General features: G+C 39.4%; 1 long non-coding RNA gene across 7 annotated transcripts in view; it reads right to left on the reverse strand.

Annotated features, from left to right (window-relative positions):
• Positions 1–26,507, reverse strand: part of LOC140911428 (uncharacterized) — a 162,416-nt gene that overhangs the window by 128,893 nt on the left and 7,016 nt on the right. For 6 of the 7 annotated variants that reach the window (XR_012158944.1, XR_012158945.1, XR_012158947.1 and 3 more), the window contains exon 3: positions 14,031–14,079. This is a non-coding gene — a long non-coding RNA (uncharacterized lncRNA). Of the gene's footprint in view, positions 1–14,030; positions 14,080–22,774; positions 22,883–26,507 lie in introns of all 7 variants that reach the window. The other variant, XR_012158946.1, reaches the window with a different exon arrangement.

The following is a 26,507-nucleotide window of genomic DNA, read 5'->3' on the forward strand; positions in this document are numbered from 1 at the left end:
ATGAGAGAAATGGAAGTCCTGTCTTCTAGCCATATAACTTGGCAATGGAGGCAACTGACTCTGTGTTACCAGTCATACTATGTATCTTTTCTTAATAGCTAAAGTAAATGTAGAGGTAAATTTATCAGAAAAGTTTGCAACATTTGCAGTGTTCTGCCCCATTCACTTAGGTTTTGTAAACTCATTTCACTTAACACCTTCAAACAGGTACTGAGTATGGGTCTTTAAAGGTAAAAATACACTTTATGCCTAAACCACCCAACAACTGATGGTTTCAATTTGGTTCATTTATATGTTTATAAAATAAAAAGGCATCTTTTCCTTCTCCATGGTACTCATGCATTAATCTAAGATTTAATATGTAAATCAACATATTTATTGCCACTTTTGCATTATGTATAATTAGATGAAGATATAATATTCATATTTTCTAACAATATATTTATGGTTACTGGTAAAATATTGGTACCTCATAAAATCTCTAGTAATCAGCAAAGCACAACCTATATAATGTATGGCTCCATCAAAGATTTATAAAGTCATAAGGAAGAAGATTATAAAAGTTCTGGTTTGAAGCACACATTTCTCATTGAAAAATTTGTCAAGAATTAGAACTAGTTCCATTTCAATCCTAATACTACAAGGCAATACTCTTCCTATGCAAGTATGGAGAAATCTTAGGTGCTACAATAGAAGCAGCCATCTGCAATAGAAGGTGACTAAGGACAATAATTATAGGTTGTACAAAATAGTGTTACTTTTATATTTTCTGATATAGCCCCAATAGTTCCTGAGCTATACAGGTAAAGGAAAAATTACACATGTACATTCCACCCTCACTTTACAGGCTTTCGGATGTAGGTCTAACTTGCTCTGGCTCTCTCATATAAGGTTATTGTGTCTTAGATTCCAATTACATTAAACCATTACTGTTACTCTCATGATAATATTATTTTATAACACCCCAAATTCTTGTTTCCCAAAGATAGTATACATTATAATGGGAGTGAAGTGTATTTTATTTTAACAGTCCTTTCAGTAAACTGACATTACTGACATTATGACAGAGTAAACGTATCCTATTTGAAAAGAAATGGTTTGTTTGTTTTTTTAATTAAAAAGTCTGGGTTGTTGTTTTTCTAGTAAACATATAGGGAAGGACCCAAAACTTCCTCCTAGGATCTAGCGAGGGTAAATTATTGTGCGTTTTCCACCGTCTCTTAGTTGTAACTTTTTGTCCTGTTTCCTATTTCCCCCCCAAAATCATATATAAATGAGAAGCAGATGTTCCCTACGGAAATCTTTTATATTTGAGCAATTTCTTTAGCTGCTGCTGCTGTCATATAGGGCTCGGCGATCCTGCTCACTGAGGCGTTTTTACATATTACAACTTTACTTGATGCCGAAAGGTTTGCAGTATCATCGGGGCCATAATTTGCTAATCATTTCCAAAATAGGAAACAAATAGAAAAGGGCATCTATTCGTACCATATCACGCTTTAAAATATATGTATACATAATCTGTATGTAAAATAAACTAATAAAAATTTCAGTTTATGATGTTCACTTGCTTTCCAATGGCACGTGCCTCAGATTTTAGTAGAACTACAAAGGATTGAAAGACACATTCCCAACTCTACACACACAATTAGTCAAGACCTGAAGGAACAACCGAGTTTTAACCGTGGACTTTCTGTGCATGCCTGTAATGTATAATTAGTGGGTGTGTATTAATGTTTGTGTTCTGTATTCCTAATGTGTGTTTTCTTGGGCGCGCCTGTGTATACATCATTTCCAAAGCATCTCACTATAAATTATTTCACAGATCCCTCGAATCTAGGTCTTATGCTCAAATGCAACTCTCTCTTAAAAATTCAGAGAATCAAGGTAGGTATATATTGAACCAACACGACTACAATAACACTTCAAACGAATTCAGAAAATAGTAGTAACCAGTATAAAAATAGTTAACATTACAAACACGTAGCTACCAATAACACATCGTTTGAAAAATACTACTTTTTTCCCTATATGATACCGACTATGTCTATTTTTGTATGCCAGGAATTCAAGTTCATAACACCCTATATAATTGGGCCTACCCTTACAGCGCAAACCCAATGACAGAAACGGTTACTGTTAACGATTCAGAAAAAAAAAACAGCATTTCCATTGTATCAAATCTTGCGCACAGTTAATTAAACCAAAACAATCTAGTATGCAGAAAATTAGCCTTCCTCGTCAATCTATTGCGAAACCCCACTAAATCAGAATTCTATGATGTATCCCATCTGCTGCTGTTTTTACGTATGAAACAAGAAACAGCTTCGCCTATCCGCTGAACAGTCAACATAAGTCGTTAAGGGTGTATCCTAAGAACGCAACATTAATCTGAATATTATTGCAATATTTACACTGGCAAATTTAACAGGCGTATTAAATATCTGGAACTGAGAACAACTTAGTATCCCTCTCCCTATCCCTCTCTGGACAGGTGACATGGTGCCTTCTTTGCTTTTTCTCCTCATCCTCCTCGGCCCGCGCAGACAAGGAGGAAGGCAACCTGTTTGCCATACTGAGGTGGATTTAGCTCCCAGTTAAAGAGTTAAGATGGTATCATTAGCTGCGCACAGCATGATTTCTCTCTAATCCTCTCTGGAATTTACAACAAGTTTAAATGTCCATGCATGATGTTATTAACTGGCTTTGGTAAGTACTTAAGACCCAGATGGGGGGGGGGGGGGGTAGGAGGCAATCTCTGGACAAGTTATACTGTATCTACCAACCAGAGAGTTCGATCTTTCCACCAAATCCCATGCCAGGGCGAGATGAGCTGGGACTGGTGGGAGGAGGAGGAGGAGAGAGAAATTCTATGAGAAGCGTCGCTGAACCCCAATTTAACGTTCCAGTTTAGAGCAGTAACACACAACTGTGTCTGCAAAGTTTCGCATAACTGCACACAGTAAACGTGAATCTTAGTCATTATAGACTGTCAATCGTTTATTTGCAAACTGTTTGTCGAGTTAATTGTAGTTTTGCAGTGGGGTTACCACAGGCGGAGTGATAGAGAAAGTCACGAGTAGCCTAGTCGTCCCAAAAGAAAGGGGTTAGACTTTGGCTATTGGCTAAGGAGCAGGCGCAGCCGGCAGGGAAATGCCTTGTTCTTTTCACTTCATCCACAGAAGGAGATTCCCACATGCAAATGGAAACACTGACATGATGACAAATCAATAGTAATAATAACTCAATTACTTTGCGATATGATATCTGGTAGGAGGAGGGGACTTTGATAAGGTTTTTATGAGACTGGCAGACACAAGTTAATGCCTCTTAGAAAATAATTAATAATGATCACTAACAACAATTAATAGTTGTCATTAATAATGCAGACTACGTAGGCCTGCAAACCAAAAAAACCTCTGTGATAAACTATTACTGTGGTGGAAAGAAACTCAGCAACCCCCGGGGCGTGGGAGATTAGGAGTGAGGGGGGAGCGAACTTTGACAAGCCTAACCTGACGAGGCAGAGGACTGGGAAACCACTGTGCTGCCCTTGTAGGGGCAGAGCCTGCGCTGGAGGGAGGAGAAAACAAGTCGAGTCCAGGAGATCAGCCATCCTGTCTCCCGGGAAACACCAATCAGCGCTCTCGCCGGGAGGCAGGGGATCGCTCCTCCAGGAGGTGCTGAGACTGGTGCCTGTCACACAGTACCGTGGTACTGCCCAGCTACCGGCTCGCTGCTGCTGCTACCCCAACCCTCTCAGCAGGAGCAACAGCCCCTGTGGGAGGCTGCGTGCAACCTGCATTCTGAATCATGCGCACCTGCTCAGCTTTAGGGGGAAACAATACATTCACTTATTGACAAACAGGCTATAGGGTTCTGAACAAAACAGTATTTTTTAGCGTTTCCTCGTGGTTAAGTTTTCTGAATAAACTTGTTTACACACTTGAAGCACCTCGCCTTCTCCCTTTGCTCTCCCGAGCATAGCTGGTAGCCACTGTACTGCTACAGGCCAGCTAGCCCCATTTGTCTACCCATCCTTCAGTGTTATATGACGTTCAGCATCTTACACAAAGAAGTGCACTCAGCTCACATTGCAGAGCTAGCATGAAGTGCGTGATGACAATAACAGCAACAGTGGTCAGTTCATTTCCTTGCCATGGTATGGGACAACCAACATTTAAAAAAGAAAATAAAATCCAGTATTCTGATTCCCCCCCCCAATCAATATGCCAAATCAATATTGTTTCCTATTTGTGGGTTTCTAAATATGTTTCCTCTCCCTCAAGTGTTTATCTGCAAAAGACAATACACTAGAAAAATAAGACAAAAAACACCTTATACTCAATCTAGCAAACTAGACATAGATTATAACAGATTTCTCTAGTTAATATTGTCAAATATGATACAGGATGGGCACCCAAATCAGTTAAGTAAACAGTTACTTTTACAGCCCGTTTCCTATTCTTGCTTAAGTAAATGGGGGGGGGGGCGGCGGGGGGAAAACCCGTAGATTTCAGTAGAGGCAGGACTGGACCCAAGGATTTGATTCATTAATGGCCTGGTCTTGCTCTCATTGAAATCAGGGAGAATTTTCCTATTGATTTCAATGAGAGCAGTAGTGGTTTCCAAATATTTCAGTTGGACTTCTCTGATTTGGGGCCCAATCCTGCCCCCAGTGTAGTCAATGGCAAAACTACACTGGAAGCAATATCTGGCCCTTGCTGTCAATCTTCACCCCTGGTTCAATCCAGATATAACATGGTATTGGCATATTTCAGTTAATAGTAAAAGAAAATAAGTACTAGCTTCAAGAGGAAAAAGTTAGTTGTTGCTAAATTACAAGTGCAAAGACAAAGAGCTTCTATACCCCCAACAAAATAGGCCCAGATAATCTTATGCATTTCCGAGGAAATTATAATTGTCAAATATTCATGTTTCCTTTCTCCTAAGTTAAAATAATGAAAAAAGTGTTTTTGTTGTGCTATCTATGAAAGTGGTGTGTGTTTTTACAAATGAATGGAGTTTTCTCTATAGTGTTTCCGTAGGACTGTTCTGCCCCTCCCCCATTTCTGGCTAGCCAAAGGAAATAAGAAACAAACATTTCAATCCAAACAAGAAATCCCACAACTCAACAAACAGAGAACAAACACTGTTTAACTACACAGTGCAACTAAAACAGATTTAGTGAAATGTTTAAATAGTTAAAAATTTTAATAATGAGTTTATCTCATTTTTAATAAATATCAAAGGTAACATTAGTAAGGGGTAGATACAGTTACAATTATGTCCATTCATACACTTTCTGTAGTGGAAAATATAGTCTGCCATTTTTTGTACAATGTTATTCTATGGTTACTGCCAAACAAACAGTTCCATTAGTGTCATGATTTGCAGAGTGTTTAAAAAGTTTTGACTCTTCTGTCTACCTACTATGAATGAAATTTGATTTTTATACCTATGTCATTATACTCTCTGTATAATTGCTAATAATTGCTACTATTTTTCTTAATTTAAACGTTGTTACAAGGTAAGTTACCACTACTGGTTAAGAAAATGTAACTTTTCCAACATTAAGTTTTTTACAAGTCATTTTGGCTAGTCTCTCTTTCATTTGATTCTGAATGTCAAATATTGCAATTAATGTTCCTGCTTATACTAGGTAATGGGCTGGCAAAGATGTATTATTCAGCAAAAGTGCAGTTATTCATTGTTTTCGAGTTTCATGTTAAGAATTGTATGACATTTTGTGACACACTAACAAAATTACAGTCCATTAGATTTAAAACATAGACATTCTAATAAAACATATATAACTAACTCCTTGTAATCTTTTTGAAATATTTCCTTGTCTCAGTTTGCATTGTGTATGCTGCCAATTGATATATGTGAATGCTAAATGCAAGACTAAATTGATTAGCACTTATAATAGAATTTATTATCAAGTGAAAAAAATAATCGAAAGTAAGAGAATTGGAAGCATTTCTTATGGTACCTGAATCTCAACTGGGAAGTAGTGATGCATTTCTGCAACATCTGCAGAAATATACTTCCCATCATTGTGTTTGTTAACTTCAGCCTTATTTCTAAAATATTCAAAGAGAAATCTTTCTCTAGACTCAACTAAGAAGAAGCGACCCGGGTGATACAGAGTACACCTATTCGCGTTTTAACGGTCCCATGCTAGACTGTTGCAATAGTTGCACGATACAAGTTGTTTACATAGTTTATTTTCTTAATTACATAAGAAGCAGTTTTGTAACTCGAACTTCTCAGGAAAGGATTATCCAGTTCTACATGCCGAATTAAAGTTCCCATCAGAAAATTAAAGTGTGTGTGCTCAAAATAACTTGTAAATGAACTCATTTTTTCATTTCTTTTTTGTATTTTGTGCATTGTAGACCCTAGCAATGATATTAGTTCTAGTGTGGGAAAATATTATAATTGAGATCTGGTAAGTTATTTGCAGACTTCAAGTTTTTCTTTACACTGTGCTGACATTTAGTACAGCCCCGGTGAGGAAAACAATACTACCATTCATGGCTCTAGACGTAGATTTCAATCGACTTAAGCGGGCACAATGAAACTTGGTCATTCACTGGTTACCCATATTGTGTTCTCAAATTTTCTCTCAGCAAAAGTATAATGACTCAGTATTGTATGGTTGCATAGACAAGGGCTCAGAACAAGAGACACTAGTTTTGTCTGACGGTGTGAGAAAGTCGTGAAGGGATCTTTTCTTCCAGATGGTGTTAAATTCAGCTGCCTTTTTAACATTGGCCTTGCACAGCAATCTGCTACTCCCTTTTCACAAAGAATAAGCCTGGGTTCCTACTAGTTAACATGCATCCTCACGCAACCTGCAACTTCACGCCAACTGTTTTACAATGCAGTGGTATGCTAAATAAACTTGATCTGGGCTATGCCAATGTTAAAACTAGCCTTCAAAAGCCTACTCAACTGATATTTACAGTTCTTTTTATTTAAAATTGTATATAATATTTGAATATTTTAGGTTTTGAAGAAATCCCATCTTATTGAGAGATCATTTTATAAAACAATGTTTACAACTTGAACTTCTGGAAACATAAACTAGGTGGTCATTCTATAGTATTTTAATATAATTTCTTTCCCCCAGATCAGAAGTTTATTGTGAAATATCGAAGAAAAATCTGGGACATGTTGCAGCGGAGCAGTGGAAGAGCAATAATAAAAATAATATAATATAACATTGACGTATTTTATTGATTGATCGTCATGTAACATTCACATGGTACAAAACAATTTTGATATGACAATGGCGAACACATAATTATAAAACTGATCATTTTCCTTAGGTGTTTTCCCTAACAAATTTACATAAAGGACCAAGAAGTAAGCAAAAGCTTAAGTAATTTGACTCAATTGAATGCTTTCAGTAAACAATAGGTTTCCTCAGAAAACATCTTACTGCCTTAATTGAACCTCTTTGAGGGGAAAAAAAACCCCACACACGTTGTAATGTAAATGTTAATTGTACTAGACAATGGCTCTAGGTAAATAGCACCCCTGGACATGCAGTAAATGAAAGGCATACAGGCACTTAACAATGAAAGGTTGTTCTCACAAACAGTGCTTCTAGAGTAAATAAACAAGGGTCTTCTCAACGGTCACTACAGTAGTAAAACTCCGGCACGTGTGTAGCAGCCAAAGTGGGAATTTATGTAAATAAAGTCTGTCTGGAGTTCTAGCTGAAACTAAATTAAAAGACACTAGTAAGCTCTTTAGACATAAAATGACATATATTTTACAACTATCGATAATATTTAATGACCTTTAAGGCAAATCTTCTATTTTAAATAGAAATAGCCATAAACACAATACGTATGCTCATGTGTGCTATTTCTAGATAACTCTTTGCTATTTCTCCACTCCTTTTCCCTCTGCATGTGTGATGTGACCAGATATGGTATAACAAGGCAAATATATATACATTATATATACAACTATATTTTACTTGTTCCTTCTAATTTGAAAAAAATTCTCAGTCTGTAGAAGGTTGGTCCTTCAGTTTATGGAGAAGACTGAGAACTGTTTTCTTTCATCTGATGTTCATCTACTTTTGAGAGGGTCTTTTTCCAATATAGTATTACGCAGTAGTGTGCCATTGGAAACATAGTTAGGGCAAGGCCAAGCAAAAGTGCCACCCTTCAGAATTAATCCTGTTCAGTTGCACTTTTAAAAGACATCCAAACTGCGGGAATTATAATGACAAATGTAATATAAATAGACATTTATTAAAAACGTGGGACCGTTGTAAGGCCAAAACATTATGCCTGCGAATTTGTGACTGGGGAAGACAGGAACACTGTAAATAAATTGACTTCTTAGAATTGCTTCATATTAGTTTCTCTGCCTTTCTTTTCTAAATATTCTGTGAAACTTCAACCACAGAAGAAAGGCTAAACTTGATTATAAGAAGCTTAAAGAGTGGTTATAGAATTAGCAGAAACAGACAGTATGCAGCTCCAGAACAGTTGGTGTTCCCATTTGGGAGCCTGCAGATGGCTGTGGGTGGGAAATGCCTCTACTTTCTTAAGCGATGGAGATGAGTATGGTGTGGTGCACTTGATGTTTTTTTCATACCCCAACCCCCAACAGGGCTGTCTGTCATAGGCTGCCGGGGCATGGCATTGCCACTTGCCCCCGAGCGTGGGAATGGGAGCGTCCAGCCGTTCACATCTCCTGCATTCCGTTTAACGGAATCAATTAGGCAAGACAGACCCTCAGATTCCCCACCCCCTTGCCATTTTTGTCAGGTCTATATACGTCCTAATTATTTCAGTTTGGGATGCCAGAGCAGTTTCCTGGATAGATCTGATCATCCTTAAACAAAAAGAGAGGAGGCGCACACGTGGGTTTTGGAGTAAATGTCACTTTCATTTCCAATGCTAGACGCAGAGTAAGACACAGAACATTTTTTAACACTTTGACAAGGGGGGAGGCGATCTCGTCTCCATCATGTCTTTCTGCTTCAGTAGCTTCCTCAAGGAAACCCTCTTGGAACAGAGAAGCATCTGTGCTTGCATTTTGAATAGAAGAATAAAAATCGGCCATCACTTTTTTCATCTTTGTGCAGCTCCACCGAGTTCTCCGAAGCTATAAATTATTAAGCTTGCCTACACTCCAGTGTAAACTTTTTTGAAAGTCTGATTTCATATCATTTGAAATATAACCCCACCTGCTTTGTTTAAGGTCCTCCCAGGCAGATATTCCCAATTTAGTCCACCCCATATTATTGCCATCATCAGCACTAAGATCTTTATTTATTTTTTTTGACTAATGCCTTTTAAGTGCGTTGAATTATTTTGCAAAATGATACTCGCATTTCTAAATGTCTTTCTAAAAATTACTTCAGCCCTTCAAATATTATTTTTTTTATTTAACAGCAAAAGTTGCGCATGCATTGTTTACTAGTACCATTTCCTCTTTGCAGCATATAACTACCCATGCTATGGCATCTGACAACTTCATATTTTGGAATATGTATGTCATCTAATTTCCTCCACTCTCACCTTTAGCTGTAAAAATGTTAGATTCAATAAGCATTCCTGACCTTTCTCGGTTTTTACTGTCTCTTGATGTAGTCTTTCATTTCCACAGGTTTCACGATGATCATGAAGGAGTTTTTACTTTCGGTTATCTAGCTTTATGAAGACCAACACACTCATACAGCTAGATAACCAAAGATAACAACTCGCTTCCTCACAGGATTTTTATTTATTTAGACATTTCTTTGCTAGAATCCAGATTTTTTTCTGAGAAACAGACGTGTTGTTTCCTCCAAGAAGTACTAGCGGTGCCTTAAAATATTCATCCTCTTATGCAATTGTGACCTGATTTTGTGTGTGTGTGCAGCTAATACACATCCAAAAGAGATCTGTTGCCTTCAAAGTTTATTCCGAACTTTTTCTTTCAACCAGTAATTTCCGGCATCGATAGCCAACAATTCATCTGTTAATATCAGAAAACAAAACCAGCTATTGAGGTGCATCAAGCTGTTAAGAGTGGGAAGCATCCATCCCTTCACAGGCCTCTATTTGCGTTGTAAATTGCTTCAGTCTCAAGAAAGACTCTTTAGCCTCTATGAAGATGTAAAGCCATCTGCAATTTCCAGCGCAGTGTAAGGAGGAAAAAAAAATCCCATTTCAGTAGAAAGTGACAAGATGATTCGAGGATCCAGCTCCTGATCCGTTTAGATTATGCACGGTATAGAGCTTTTTACCAAATGGTGGCAGCTTCATTGTAAATATCTTGTGTGTATGTGTGTTTTAGGGGGGAAGCTCCTCGATTTCTCAGGGCTCCTAGAGCTGGGGAGAAGAAGATGCGGTCTTGCTGGCTTGCTGCTGCCCCCGGTCTGAAAGAAGGAGAAAAGGGCCATCATTGGAAGGCTTTCAGTGCCAAAATGTGGACCAGCCCGGCAAGGTCAGAGGTCCTGGACCGCGGGAGACCAAGGTAATGATGATGTCATGAGAAATCTCAAGTACACACGGTTATTGATATGCATGAGTGATCAGCAATCTGCCCCGCGCCATCAACAGCAGCAGCAGCAGACAGCATTGGAACAATTCCTATTCTCCCAACCCACATCTCCTCCTCTAGCACTACAGACCGCAGGAAAAAATCAACCCGCCGCCTTTTACCTTCCTTGTTGCTAGCGTAGATTGCTCTAATATCCAAAGACTGGAAGAAATCTCTCTCTAAGGACAGATAAAAGCGTTTCAGATCTGGGTAACGTCTTTGCCTGCATTTCTCTTCTGGCAGACCCTGGTTGTGCAGGGAGATGTGAGGCACTTTGCTATTGCTTAAAGCAGGGCCTTGCTTTCTGCGACTGGGAATCAGATCTGTATTCGGCAGTGAGTCGATGTGTAATTACATTGACAATTTGCTCTGGTGTGTTGTGTTTTAATGGCTTCACATCTCAGTCCTGTTTTGTATTTAGAGTGATGTGCAGGTACTAACACCATGGCGATTGTGCATTTTTGCTCTGAATGTTGATTCTGAACGCTGCAAGCAGCAGACTCCAGCCTGGCTCCAGTGTATTTTATAATATCTACTCTCTCTCTCTCTCTCTCTCTCTCTCTCTCTCTGTTAGAATGCAACACCGGTGAGCCTTGCAGTACTATTTTTCTAACATTATATAGCATTTTGGGAAATGCCTTAATAAAAATGCTGATGTATTGTTGTTGTTTTTTAACCTCCTACATATATTGAAGAACCACATGCTTGTATCACTCAAGGAACTGATGACGGCAAGTATTTCTAAATTGTTAAAATGCATTATGTACCGTTTTAGCATTTAAATCTCTCAACTCCCCCTCCTGGGGAAAAAAATATGTTATACTTTGAATTATGGAGCAGTATAATTGTATAGAGTTTTTAAGCCTAAAGTGCGAACTCTGCAAGGTCTCTCAATTATATGTGGCACAATGAATTTTACAGCTGAGATCTACAATGTTTACTGTTCAGATTAAAAAAATGTACTTCAGCAGCTCATCCATGCTACAGTTTAATATAAGATGCATATTGAAAAATTCAACACAGATATATAATATTGAATGCTCTCCACTTATAAATGAATTATGAGTTAAAGATCATGCTTTTACTATCCTTTTAAGGTGCAAAATAAAACAAAATGTAGTATACTATTTATGGCAGTGTTATTTATAGGAAATTTTTCAGAGTCAATTTAAATGTTTTGTAAATTAGCCTGTATTTTCATGGCTTGATTTATTTGGGGGTAAACATTGCTTTCACAATCTGCACAATTATATTGCAACTCGTGCTGTATTAATTCTATAGCTTGCTTACAAAGTAAGGCATATTCATGTGTATGTATGTGGAGGTGTATACATGTCTATATATGAGTGTGTGTGTGTGTGTGTGTGTCTATATGTGTTTGTTTCCAGTGTAAAATGAGAACTTTATAAAGCAGTTGAATAGCTGATCATAGATTCATGTTGGAAACAACATGAAAATGGGAAATCAAAATAATTTAATAATAAAACCAGACCCAAAATTAACTGACTCAAATACTGCCACCCAGAAGTGACCTGAATATATTACTACTATGCCAAATATTGCATTCAGAAATAATACTACTTCTGAAACCATTCATGTGTTTTTGAGATTCTCAACCTTTGAACTGAGCACTGTACTGTTAAATATATGTAATTAAATAGCATCACATGGGAAACAAGGTTATCTGGCATCCAAGCATGATATATAAGACAGTATGAGCTAGTCATGCCTTTGATTTTTTTCCCACATTTTTCAAAATCAAGCAGAAAATAGTTAGAATTCTTATGAACACTGCACTATGTAGTTACTATGCTTCACTATCTCCCAGGCTGTACAGGCACAACAGGACCACTGAATTAGACATCTGATATGTCTAAAGGCACCTGATCATTTTGATATTATGTGAAACTAGAATGAGCTTTTCTGAATTGGCAGATAGAAAGGTTTTTCCCAATGGCTAGAGGCAGCAGTGATCAGGCATCTATTACATACAACAGGCTTGTGAGCTGATGCATTGAATTCTTTAAGTAACAGACATGAAAATTCAAATAATGTTTCTATGTATATGTCTACACATACCCATATGTCCACATTAATTAATGTTTTTTAAAATGTAACCATGTGATAGAATTATCATTAAATGCAAGGCATGATATATCATATTGTTTTTATTTTAAATTAAGATGTTTGAAAGATACAAAGCATAGCGTTAACACCTTAGGTTCTATTCTAAAGACCACCTCACTTATCACACACTATCTTAATAAATAACTGTTATACACAGGTCACATTTTGTAGATTCAGTGGAGTTCTTGGAAGTAAAAATAGCCAACAAGAGGATTATAACCTCACTGTTCATTAGCCATATTATCAATTAAATGTTCTACCTTTCAGTTAGCTAGTAGGGTTCTAAGAAATCTAGGCATGTCCAAAAAGGCTTAGCCCAAAAATACTTGCTTATTCTGAATATCACAAAGATTTATACATCAGTTGATCATATGCATTTTCAGTGACTGTATTACTGTCTAAAATGTGAGAAGTTAAAGCAATTGCAGTTCAGAAGTTACTTTCATATATTGAATGTAAATTATCAAGAACAATTGTTAACATGTTTTCAGATATTTCTGATTTACTTGATCACAGAAAACTTATTTTACAGTTAGAATGCCAATTTAGAAATAATCTGCACATTGGAAGATACTGAATCCAAATAATTACACTTGCCTAATCACTCTCTAATAAATTCCCATTAATGGCCTGTAGATGAGGACATGATTGCCATGCTTGTTTTCTAATCTTTTTATAGGTCTCCAGATGGCTGTGACATAAAGTTGAAACATCCTGCATGGATTTCTTAGGAATAAACAGTCTCTTACATTAAAGAAGAAAGTTGATGATTTTCTACTTATTAGAATCACAGTTTTGTTCTAATGCCAATCTGACCACCTTGTTACCAGTGTATGGGATGCATACAGGAATTCTATTTATATTCTATGCAGTACATAAGGAATTAGGTCATTGCAGGAATACCCTTTTCATACTTAGTTTGTGTGTAATTCACAAAGATGTAAACCACAGTCCACTAATACAATCCAAGCAATCATTTCCTGTATAAAAGCCATTTAATTATAGCTATTTGTATACCCCAAGTAAGGCACTTGACTGGTTTGCTTTCTAATAAAAGTGCCCTATTATTTATTGTGTCCAGAATTAATTTTTATAGGCAATTGCAGATTATATTTCTGTTATGTTTGATATATAGCATACAGAGGCCTATATAATATAAATTCGAACTACAAAAAGAAAGAAAGAAACTTAGACTACTGATAATTTTTAAAATTCCAAACCCCATTCAATAATTATTACATGGAAACACTGTATGGGCTGTTAAAGAGCCAATATTTGTATTTTATTTTTGTTATGTATATTCTATTGGTTGGATTTTATTAAACATGAAATTTTAAAATTACCATTTCTTGATGATTGCCATCCCTTGTGATCCTTCTTCTTAATCTGAATCTGAAAAATAGCCAAAAAAGCAAATGATCATAATTTTAACACTTACAGTCCATGAATTTTGTATGTATAGGGTGTTTGACAATGATAAACATATGTGTGCACAGAAAATGTGATGTATCTCGACATTTAATATAATCAAATAATTGACTAAAATACTTTAACTCACTATAGTTCCTGCAGATAATCTAATATGCCATAAAGCAGATATAATGAGTAGTGTACTATGGTATCTGAAGGGTTAAACATAACTAAAATTTAAATGGAAATAATAATAATAATTAATAATAGGGAGATCATAACCACAATTCTTTGGGAGGAATTTTATTATTAAGAATAGCAAAAATATTTTGGGGTTGTTGAGTAGAGGGGGCAAAACTGTGAAGGCAGATCAGATATTTGCATTCTGTAAGCTGCCAGTTACTTGATAAAGGATAGAGGCTCCACCTAGCCTCCAGTTTCAAAATATGCAAAACACATTATGCCAGTATTTTCAAGACAGAATTTTCAGGTGCTTTACATCAGTGATGTCCTAAAATCAATATCATTAGAAAGATATAGGCTATATTTAAGGAGTTACTGAACAATACATTGTATGTGTGAATCTAAATAATGTAATCATATCGGTTAAATTAGTAAGAAATTAATGAAAAATTAGAAAATAACAAAGACATTCATTGCAAAGTGATATGTATTCCTTTATACTTGCATTTGAAGGATTTCTTTTTTATCCCTTTCATGAATGCTCAGTGTTTTTTCTTCTTTTGGAAGATGAACACTAGTGCATAAGTGCATTGCCTTCAATTATGCTGCCTACTGGAGCTCTTAGCCCGGGTGTGCGTTGTAATTACTAGTACCAAGGTCGGGGGTAGACCCCTTGCCTGCGGACTGTATAGTCCGTTATGTTCGGCCTAAACTGCAACCTGTGCAGCAGCCTTCAGTTGCTGGAAGGTCCTCTGGCCGTGGCCCTGACATACTGGGAAACTCTTACCCAAGTTCTGAGCTATTCAGCTGCTGAAGTGACTCTCACAGACATTCCCTGCTCAATAACCCACAGTTACACTAGCAATAGGAAACCCAGCAAATACACCAGTATAAATTGATTGCTTTGGCGTCTACAATATTTCACTCCTCTGCATACGCATACTACAGAAAGGTGTAGATTTGAATCCGAATTTAGTCTGTGTTAAACATAATATAGCTTCCTATGCTGTGTTGTCCAATATATGAATAGTTATAATATCATGCAACCTTTACCAATCAGCTCGACATAAAATAATACATATTTTGATTAGGGTGCATTTTGGATAACCCAGGAAGTAATGGCTGCTCGGATTGGAGCTATCCCACTAAACACGGGTATATAAAAATCTTATTTATCAACTACATTAAATAACCCTTTCACATTTACATAAACAAGCATATGCTTTCATTATCAGATTAAAACAAACTTGAAAATGTGAGAGCAATCAGTTTTAGTTACAATGCGCTAATGACAGCCACTGTGAAGACTATTTTTATGTTGATACATTTGCAGAAGCCAACCTGGCGTTGCTAAAAAGCTTTCTCTCTCTATGTTTAAACGCTCAAGCTATCCGTTTACTGTCAATCTGTTTGATAATTAATAGTTCACAGACCTAACTACGTACAGGACCAACAGGTTTAGCATCGCACGTATTAAATCAGTTAACCAATATAAGTCATCATGTAAACTCATGAAACTCTGTCCTGTTAATCAGATTTCCCTCACAGTCATCACTGCAAGTTATAAGAGTGTTAATAAGGCAACGTGTCCAGTCTGCTACCAGAAGAAGCAGCTACTGCCCCTGAACCTGACATAGAGACACTAACCGAGCTCAGATTCATAAAGACACGTTTCTGGAAGCACATGTGTGATATGAAGTTCAGTTTTCTCCATTTGACAAAGAATTCTGATCCTCTATATTCCCCCAATTATACTTACTTTTTTTCCTTATAAGAAACATTTGACCCCCCCGATCTAGATGTAAGGGATGAATCTCCGACTGCAAACAAAGATCCCACGGTCAAGCCCCCCTTAAAGCATAGACAGCGGGTTTCTTCAGGTCTCCAGAAATGCAGATCATCACCTTTATTTGAAACTGCAGCTTAGTTCCATGGTATAATTCTTGTATGGTTAGTTTAAAAAGACTTCGAAAGCGCTTCCATCCAGAAAAACAGGGAAGAAATAGAAAAAAAAAAGTTTTTTCTTCCATATTGCTTCCTAAGCCCCAGAGTAGAAAGTGAAGTGTTGTACGTGAGGCTCTGCAAGTTTTTTTTTTTGGGGGGGGGGAGCGAGGGGGGGTTGGCCAAGGTCTAGTCCAGCCCTCTCTGCTGAGGAGGACGTGCTCTGAAATTCAACCACTTTCCCCAACGCTTTTGTTGCTGATGAACTGAAGCCCTATTGTTCATCCATTGCCACGGTCTTTTTCAGTTCCTACTATAAGTTATGCGTTGCCAGACATAATGAATTTGCACCAAACCCTCTCATAGTCCCCTTCTGACAGACGGAACAAATTAGAAATGTCTAGTCTAAAGAAGAGCAATGGCTACGTTTTCCTATAGCAGGAGGGAAGCACTCATTTCTTTGGAAACTTACAAAAATTGCCCCAAGAAGTTGCGTTTTCTAGCATGTTTTCATCCAGTTCACTTTTGAGGAACAGCTTCTTCTGTGTCTTGTTTCGGGAGGCACTGCCGTTATGTATGACTTTTGTCCATATCAAAAGCGAATGAAACCAAAACCTCTTTCCCTTGCAAACTTGTAGAGGGACCTCTCGTCATAGCATTGATTTCTGGAAGGAGGGTTGGTTTTGTTTTTCAGTGCTTTGCGCTCAAAACAAGGGGGACAGCATCGACAGTTTTAGTAAATGGATTTTAGGATGGATTCATGGAGCTTAGTGGGAGCCATTGCAAAGAGAGAGAGCTAGAAGGGGAGTGTTTTAAAAAGTTGCGGGGGTGGGGTTGAGCCTGTGGAGAGTGTAGAAAGAAGGCCGGGTCTTATTGTGTGTGTAGAGATATGGACATGCATTAGTGAGACGGTGAGGACTCACAGTGTAGAAGCATGGTTGTTGTTTGCGAGAAGGAGAACATGGGCGTAAGGTGTGCGGGGGAGGTGTGTTTGTGAAGGAAGGCTGTAAGAACCTTTGTATAGGGTGTGTGTTTGTAGGAATGTTTGCGTGCAAGGCTGTGTGTTGATGGGGAAGGTTGTGTGTGTGTGTAAATATGTCTCTGGGTGGGTGTGTTTGTAGAATGTATCTGTGCATGGATAAGCGTGTTTTCTCTATGGTGGTGGGTTGCTTTATTGCATGTGTGGGTGTCAAGAAGTGTGTGGGTGAAGAGTGTGTCTATGTGCAGGGCTGGGTATTTGTGACGAGTGGAGGCGGGCGGGGGAGGGGCAAAGTAAGAAACAAAAAACAAAAAAACAAAACAAAACAAAAATCAGATGAGTATCGCGAATGGAAATGTGGCTGCAGGGAGATGGGAGGCGGTAATGAGAGACGCAGGCTGAGAGCACCGAGGGCTCTGCCCTCAGATTTCCCGCCAACTGTAGCCAAAGGACAGACGGTCACTCGTGTCCTTGTCAGTGGCCGCCACTGCAACCTCACTGCCACAATCACACCCACAGCCACACCATGGGGCTCGCAGGTGCTGCTTCCCACCTATGAGAGAAGACAAAGATTTGTGTGTGTGTGTGTGTGTGTGAGAGAGAGAGAGAAGTCGCTAGCTTGCAGCTTACATATTTCATCTGGTTTACTATAAGGCTGATGGTGCCGAAATCTACAGAAAGCCCATGAAATATAGCACAGTGGCACGAGAAAAGGAAAAGTTAGATAGTAAGGAAACATGTCCATGATTTGCAAAAACGTGACTGCCTCTAATTCTGAAGCCTCATCGCGGGAAATCCTCCTGCCCGTAAAGGTTCTTCAGGCCTATGTATCTATAGGGGGAGCAATAAAAGATAAAGTCAGAGAGAAGGGGAAGCGCAGCTTCAGAAAGCCCCTCTGACATCTGCTCTCTTCTGGCCCCGTTTTAGTTAATAAGGCACGTTCAGAATTCAGGGTCTCCTTAGATTCAGCCTCTCCCTTCAAAGGGGAGAAATGAACGCAACACCAAGAGAAGTGCTTATGACCAAGATTCACTTGCAGATCAGGGCCACCCCTGCGTATAGCAATTAGGTTTACAAGGCATGCGGGTGAATCGCTAGGAGCCTGGCGATTCTTCTGCTTTCGGTCTCTTCTTTCCGAACCGACACTGTCAGCAGCAGCAGCAGTTCCCTTACAGCCACTGTAGAGAACACTGTATCACTAACCAGGTACCACAGGAAGCGCACTGATCACTTAAGCTGACGATTTACCTGAACCCACTGAACTCACGTCTATCTTTTAATATCTGGGTTTGCTACTGTTGTTGGGGGGTTTTTTTGGGGGGGGGGTGAGGGGGAGGGGAGGGGTAGTGAATGCCGACGTTGTAGATTTCCCGCTCATTATCTTCTGGAGAGCAGCAGCAAGTGTGTCCCATTCTTGTTGGTGGGATCATTTACAGGACGTTGCGCTTGTTCTGCTGTTGTTTGGGGAGGGAGGGCTGGGATTGTTATAACGTTTATTTTACGGGGTGGAGGCGCTGATCAGCTCAGGTGGCTTGCAAAACGGGGATGGAGACGAGCCAGGCAGCCGAGGAAAGCTCTTCACACGTGTCCAGCTGCCTCTCCGCGGCTTCTGCAGCTCAAGATGCTGCTGCGGCTGCTGGCTGGCTCCTGCCTCCGCCGCCGCTGTAATGTATCCCCTCCGCCGCTTGCGCCCTTTTCGAGCAGCCAGGCTGCATCTCCCCCTCTCTCTCGTCAGTTTTCCCCATCCCAGCTTCACGTTCAAGGTTTAACAGCGAGGTCACGTCCATTGACGTCAGCTCGAGTCTTACTGTACGTCCGGCTGCATTTACATACATCAAGGAAATTAGGGCATTAAAAATATGCAAATCCTGCTGCTTGAAGAAGAGACTGTAGATTCCCGGAGCGATCGTCCCTGTTATTGAAGATTGTAATTAAAGGAACAGAAACAAACCAACCCTCCCCCTCCCCCCCGCATCCCCCCCAAAAAACAACAACAACCAAAAACCCCGAATGACAAATATCTGTTAGGCACTGAGAAGAGATTTCTGCTGCTCCGGTTCTGTGGCTGACTGAGGACGGCCGGCCTGCAGCACTGCACGGAGAAGAGAACAGGTTAGAGGAGGCTGCTCCAGACGTCTCTCTATGCATAATCAGGGCTTCGCCGCTGCGCCATTCTCCTCTCCTCCTCCTGCTGCTGCTGCTCCTGTTGGTTCCAGCGTGTATTATTTTTAATACTGATGCATATGTAAAGGTATATTTGCATTTTTTTAATTTACTGAAAGTTACAGGCTAGCGCATTTTCTTTATATTTTCCTCCTTGATTTAAACAAAAAAATCCTTTTATTTTTTGCAAGACTGCTCTGCTGTATGTGCTCTATATACAGTTTCCTCCCTGCTTCTGGTTGTATAAGGTTACCAAATATGTACATTGTTAATACAATTCAAGCTGCACAACATTCTTGTTTAGTCTTAAAAGGAGAGGCACATATTACTGACGTGTACCTTGATCAGCTGTAATGGCAGGAGCTCGCGAGTGAAAGTTTGACCTCCTAATTAACTTCATATTCGAAAAAAATACCATTTTAGGGGACAAGGCAATCTAGATAAAGAGCGTAATAGGAATTGTTTCAAACGATTTCTAATATTTCGATGCTGAATTACTACCTATATACGCACGTATTTCTCTGTTGATTTCAAGAATCTTTGATTTCAAAATATTCTCTTTAAATTGTGTAGATCTAGGTATGGTCAGCTTTCTCCAAGGAAGACATTTTCAACCATGTTGTACGTTCTGTCTTAACGGCTACATTAATAATGTGTTACGTTTTATTTTTAACTTATGTGGCTTAAAACCGACACCTATGTGATTTGAAAAAGCATTTTCATATGTTATTTTAAAATATTGCCGATATCAATACATTTTATTTATCCTAAAATCCACAGGCCTTGAAGTATGTTAAAACAATGTTAGGTTATTTCACTTTATTTTAATGGGGGGAAATATTCTAACCCCCAAACAAATAGTTTAAACTGTTTAAAAATAAAATATTACCGTCTTTCTAGCCATAGTATGCTTTTAAAAAATGTAGAATTTCGTACCATAAAAAGAACAATGCCCGCACGTACACACACATTTTTAAAATTAAATAAGTCTAAGCATATGCATAGGTAATTATTTACACTATGAATGACTTACCTGCACGAACGAGTAGGGCAAAAGTTAGCCCTCCGCAAAGACTGTAATGCATATATTTCGAAATACATATCAGAGTGTAATTTTCGTTCTACATTATTCAGCACCTGTTTCACAACATGTATATTTTAATTCTTTAGCGATTCTTATGGTATTTCAAGCGCTGCCTCTTGCTCTAGATTTACAAGCCCTACACTAAAGTGCTCATATGATAGGTCACCCAATAAAAAGTGGTCAGATGGCCACACGTAAAACATTAAAAAAAAAAAAAAAAAGGAAAGAAAGAAAGAAAAAACGGAAACAGGCACTACCATCCATTAGGTTAGTTCTTACCTTACCATATATAGCACCAATATATTAGGAAAGTACATTTTCTACACATTTTTATGAATAACTGTAGGACTCTACAACTGATTGCAGAGTCGCTCGTTTACATGTAACGTTGGGGACACCTAGCTGGCTAAAACAATTCAGTCTTCTAGGCTGATTTGAATGAAAACCTGTGAATCATAGCTCTCTGCCTCTGTATTAAGAGAGAGGGAGATGCACACTTACGTGCACGTACATATGTGTGTGAATAACACGCGTAACTTGTATATGCACAGGTACATGTTTGTACATATAGACACCCATCTGTGTGTATGAATGCGTGTACATAGGTCGGCACGTTACATATATCACTGTTATACAATGCACAGCTCTCTGTGTCACACATCTGTCTGTGGTGTACACGTTATGTCTATATGGGTAGATAGATGCTGTAACCATAGCTCTATCATCTCCTTCTCTGTGCCTGGTCTCCCTTAGTGGTGCAGGGCAGTGCCCGATGCGCCTGGATGGCTGGCTGCCGCTGCGTGTGCTGCTGCTTACCCCGGGGCCGGTGGGTCGCTGGGTGCCGCCGCTGGAGGGTGGGGAGAGCCGCTGCCGCGCTGCCTCCGGTGCCGGTGCTCTGTCCCAGCCGGGCTGCCTCCAGAGCGGTGCCTGAGCACCCCCCCCATCACCCGACACCCCCCCCCTCCACACACACCCCCGCCCCTCGCTCTGTATTACCATATGGAGGCCGAGTCCCTGCGAATCACAGCAGCAGCGGGCGGCATTTGAATAAGCCCCGCAACCAGCACAAACCCCAACTCCTCCGCACGCAGCTCTATCTGCAAGGGCCACTTTCCCGGCCCTCCTGCACCTTGCAGCCCCTCCCCCTCCAAGGCATGTGCCACAGGGAGAGCAAGGGACAGCTGTCACTTGCTTCAGTCACTTGCCACTTTAACACTAACTTGGCCAATAGAATAGAATATGAACAATAAATATCGCTCCCCCCCCCATTACGTTACACATTAGTTACCTAATACTGAGCATTTGCAAGCTAAAAATACAGGGATATATATTTAGCGCCACATCCATACATTTCACCTGTGTTTTTTAAAATACCACAGAAGGATCATTATTTATTGCACATATTTTACCCAGAAAATGCCTAGAATCTGGATAAACATTGGATCTAAGAGATGGAGCAAGGTGTTTGTAAAAAGAAACTTTAATTCTTGTTTCAGCTTTTTTTTTTTTTTGCTTGCTTGCTCTTTAAATGTAAAAGATACAGTATTTCACCCGATCATACTGTGAATAATAAGACCTGTACAGGCACACTTTACAGGTGGGCACTCATTCTTTGGCATTCTTTACAGCTCATTGTAGCAGAGAGAAAAAATGCAGCTCTGGAGGACTGTCCTTTTCACAACACCCAAACCCCTTACTGTAAGCATTAAAAAAAATTAACATCAGTGCCCTACATTTTAAAAGCACCTGCACTTTTTCAATAAGACACAATTCTATTTATTAATTTAGTGCCCCCACAACATTACTAAATTGGGACAGTGGTTTCCCTGTACAAAAGCTTCCCTTAACTACGGTGAATACACCTCACTAGGGCTAAATCCTCTCCTTTGGAGACAAAAAATCAAAACAACCCATCCTTTTGCTGATTAATAATCTCTTACATGACATCCCAAGGCAGAAACCAAGAGCAGCGGGAGGAGAAGAGAGGACAAGAATTTTAATACCGGGGAATTTAATTCACATTTCAGATAATTGCTAAATGGTTAGATTTTTAGGAACCGGGGGCGAGGAGTGGGGTGACGTGCGGTAAACTCTTTGTTAGATACATTTTAGTGAGTCAATAATATTGTGAGGCTTCAAAACGCTAACTTCAGCATCAATCATGGATAAGTAGCCAATGCAGCTGTGTTTCTATGCACGCAGTGTTCGTAGCTTTAGCACTTACGGAATAAGCATTAGCCACCTTTTCCTGATGGCTTTTGTGTTTTATTTTCTTCAGCACTTTACACATTGGCATAAACATCAATAAACTTAAGATTTCAACTGACCCATTATTTCACTGGTTTCCATAATAATCTGTCCAAAATGCTGATTTAACCTGGTTGGTTGTTTTTAATCCACCGGGGTCGCTGAAGTCCACCGCTGATCTTCTAGTACTGCACAGAGATCAAGTGAAAAGGTGGCGCGGTTGGGGGTGGGTGGGACAGAGGTTGGATTCATGTCCCTCACCCCATTTATTTCTCTAGCCCCTTCCCAATGATTGACACAACTTTGTGGTCCTGTCCAACAAAGCCCCAGTACCATGGGCAGGTGAGAAAGGTGAGATAATACTGTCACTAGGAGAATATTTACAGCCCTACTTGATCCCTGGGGGAAAGGGATCAGGCGGGGCAGTCTGTGCCTTTGGACGGCTCCGGCCAGCAGGGGCATAGCGACACCTACTGGTCGCCCACACAAACCTACATGGTTGCGGGGGGCTGTGTGGGGCTGAGTTTAAATAAAAGGCTTAAGCAGAGCCACCATCAGGCTCGCTTTTCCTATCGAATACACTCAGTAGGGGAGGGAATAATGAAACCAAGCTCATATGTGTAACCCTTCAAACTCAGAATTTAACAAAGCCAAGGGGGCTCGTCAAAAGATTTTAACCGAAATAAAAATAAAAAACAACAAGCACTGGAGAGTCAAAGGCGATTGTGATATTCAGCTCACGAAACGCTCTTCTAAAAGAAATCGACCTACTCTCCCTGTTATATAGGCGTAAGAGCTCCGACGTACATTGTCTGAAGTTAAAATGCTCCCCCGTTCAGTGATGATCAGGATTATATTATTCAGACATTACTGACCTGATGAGAATCCTTTCAAACCCTTAACTGCGGAGTAGGTCCTTCCTAGGAAGTTGGTGAAGGACACAGTGGGTACCAGGACCGAAGAAGGGCAGCACTGGCAAGTCCTTCATATCGCCCCCACCTCACCCTTTCATTCACCCACGACTGTGCCCAGGTTGAGCCTTTGTCCTGCTATGGTGGTTGTTTTTAACGGGGGCGAGGGAGGGAAGAAGGAATATTCTAAAAATCATTTCAGCAGGGACATTTCCCCAAGGCTTTAGCTTTCCAATGTTAGGACCAAAAGATAGTCATGTAACAGTAAATGTAATTTACTGTTAAAGGCAGCAGTATTTCACAAACCATTTGAGAAGGGATGAATGACCTTGACAATAATATCATAAATAATAATCTAGTTTTAGTATTTAATCTTCAAAAAGAGAATTTGTCTTATTTAATTTGTGTTGGTACTGTATGGAAATAATACATCCTAGCTACTCCCGATGTCCATTGAGTAACTTAAAGTGTTTCTTGTTGCCTCTTTTTTTGTTTTGTTTTGTTTGTTACCACTCTAAAATTAAGGGTCAGGTTAATCTTACCAAAAAGATATGTTTACGAATGTAAACACTGTTTAGAAGTGATAATCTTGTTAGCCTGGCTAGCGGGAACACACAGGAAGATGTAGATTATACATTTGATGGGATTAACTGCTTTTAAATGTTTTTGTTATTTTTGGTAGTCTACTAACTGGGCCTTTACACAGTCAGTTTGGATTGGTAATTGACTTCCAAGACTTCATTTTAGCATTTATTTTTAAAATAGGCTCATATTTAAGATACAGTAGGAGGGGAAAAAACAAGCTTACTGTCATTCAAGGAGGTATCTATGTACCTGCAACAGTTTCTTTCTTTTTTTCCTTACTTATTTAGTTTTTTAAATAAAACGTCCACCTCTTTAACCATTAGGAAAGAGTGTGCCTCAGGCCTATTAAATATGTATTTTAAAAGGTAATATGGCTGACACATGCTGTCGAAAACGTGCTTGTGCCACAATTACCTTTCAGAGGTTTTAACTTCCTTTCATTCTGTGCATCCAGATGTAGGTCCCCTAAGCAGGTATGCTCTCAATATACAGTAAGGGTAATAAACACAACTTAGCTATCTCTCAATTACATTATATCTGCGCCTGTATGAGCCCCATATCCATAACATAATAATAGCAACCTCTTCTTTTTAGAAAATATAATACAATAAAAAGGAAAGGTACTGACAAAGATATTGTATCTGGTCAAGGATCTCACCTATAACCACAAAAACAAAACGAAAATCAGATATGTCTTTAAGTATCGAAGAGGTATATAAATACTGGGTGATCACACCTGCTGCCATATGGATAATAACAACACACCACTTTCCCGCTAATACAACAGTTTATTTGCCTGGATGTTTTTGTGGAGATTATTGTTCTTTTGTTTTAATGACCCCAAACAGTGTGGATTTTGTATCTGGCACTAAGAAATGTAATACCTTTCATTTTGCATTGAAAATAATGAAGTTCCCCCAACCTAAACACCAAAAAATAGCTATCCGTGGGGATTACTGTAGCATATTTAACAATATTCCTAGAAACAGCACGGATATGAATTTAAAGTTTGATCCTGTTGCAGAGCAATCGGCTTGTTCTAATATATTTCCACATTTCAGAAGAATTTACTAGTTCTAGATGTTAGTACCTTATTACAATATCTTTTGTTGTGGGGTGTGTGTGCGTGTTAACAAATAGTTTCGGGCATCTCTTAATACATTTTCGTGTCTGATAATATAGTAACTTTATTTAAGAAAACACCGTAGGATATTAAATACTATAAACACACGAAATCAGCATTGTCCTTTGTTCCCATAGGTTAACTACAAAACTCGTTTTCTGTATTAAGAGCCCTCTCTCTTCTTTTAAAGCTTTTGGGTAGGAATGAATGAATAAAGAAATAGGGCTACTGATCAGCAACACAGTCTACATGCATTAATCAAGACATGAAAATGTAAACCTCTAACAATTCCCACCGATAAATTGGCGTGCTAGCTGGGCAGGCTAATTGTGGCAGCAGGCATATCGCATGAAACCCTGGGAGTGGCTGGCCAAGGGATGTAGATTGCAGATGATCAAAAGGCTGATGTTGCGGGGAGAGGGAAGGGTCATGGCACCTTAACCCATCTTTCCAGGGGAAACAGCCCCAGCGCAGAATTGAGAGATTTTTTTTAAATGGAACATCCCACTTCATGTGAAAGTTCTTTCTGAAGCCCTATCTGTTTTGCCTAAGCAAGGTATACGTTTCTTTCTTTGAACCGACTTTGTACCTTTCTCTCAGAACTACCGTCACAGAGATTCTAGAACTTGGCTCAGTTGCGTTTCTGTTTCCTTCAGCTAACAGAAAGGTAGCCAATGCCATGGGCAGGGCAAAAGTCAACTTTATCCCCACCAGAGCGAACAGGCATCCCGGCTACACACCCTTACAAACGTCAGCCCTTATTTCTTCAATAAATACACCATAGCTAGATGGATGGCAACTTTATAATGCGCACGCAGGCAGTCTCACACTAATGTGCGACGTGTGGCTATGATCCTGGGCGTTCCAGCTCTCCCTGAACCCGTGTGCGTATAAATTCTTCTTCCCTACACGTGCTGCCCCTCATTGAATACAGCCCGCAGTGTGTGTGTGTGTGTGTGTGTGTAAATACGCCTATAGGCAGGTCGTCATCAGGTGATCAGGCTTGTAATCCAATAGTATTTTTTCGGGTAAATAAGATTTGTCATTAACAGTAAGAAATTAAAAGAAAAGAAAAGGGAGATGCGAAGCCGGCTGGTGAAATGGCTTTTAGCTTTCCCGTGCTGCTGCTGCGCCCGGCGCAACCCGCTGAGCCCAGCACTAAACTTTCTCTCCGTGTTGCAGGAGATCAGCGTT

Source organism: Lepidochelys kempii, chromosome 5 (assembly GCF_965140265.1).
Source record: "Lepidochelys kempii isolate rLepKem1 chromosome 5, rLepKem1.hap2, whole genome shotgun sequence".
In the NCBI taxonomy this organism is placed as follows: domain Eukaryota; kingdom Metazoa; phylum Chordata; order Testudines; family Cheloniidae; genus Lepidochelys; species Lepidochelys kempii.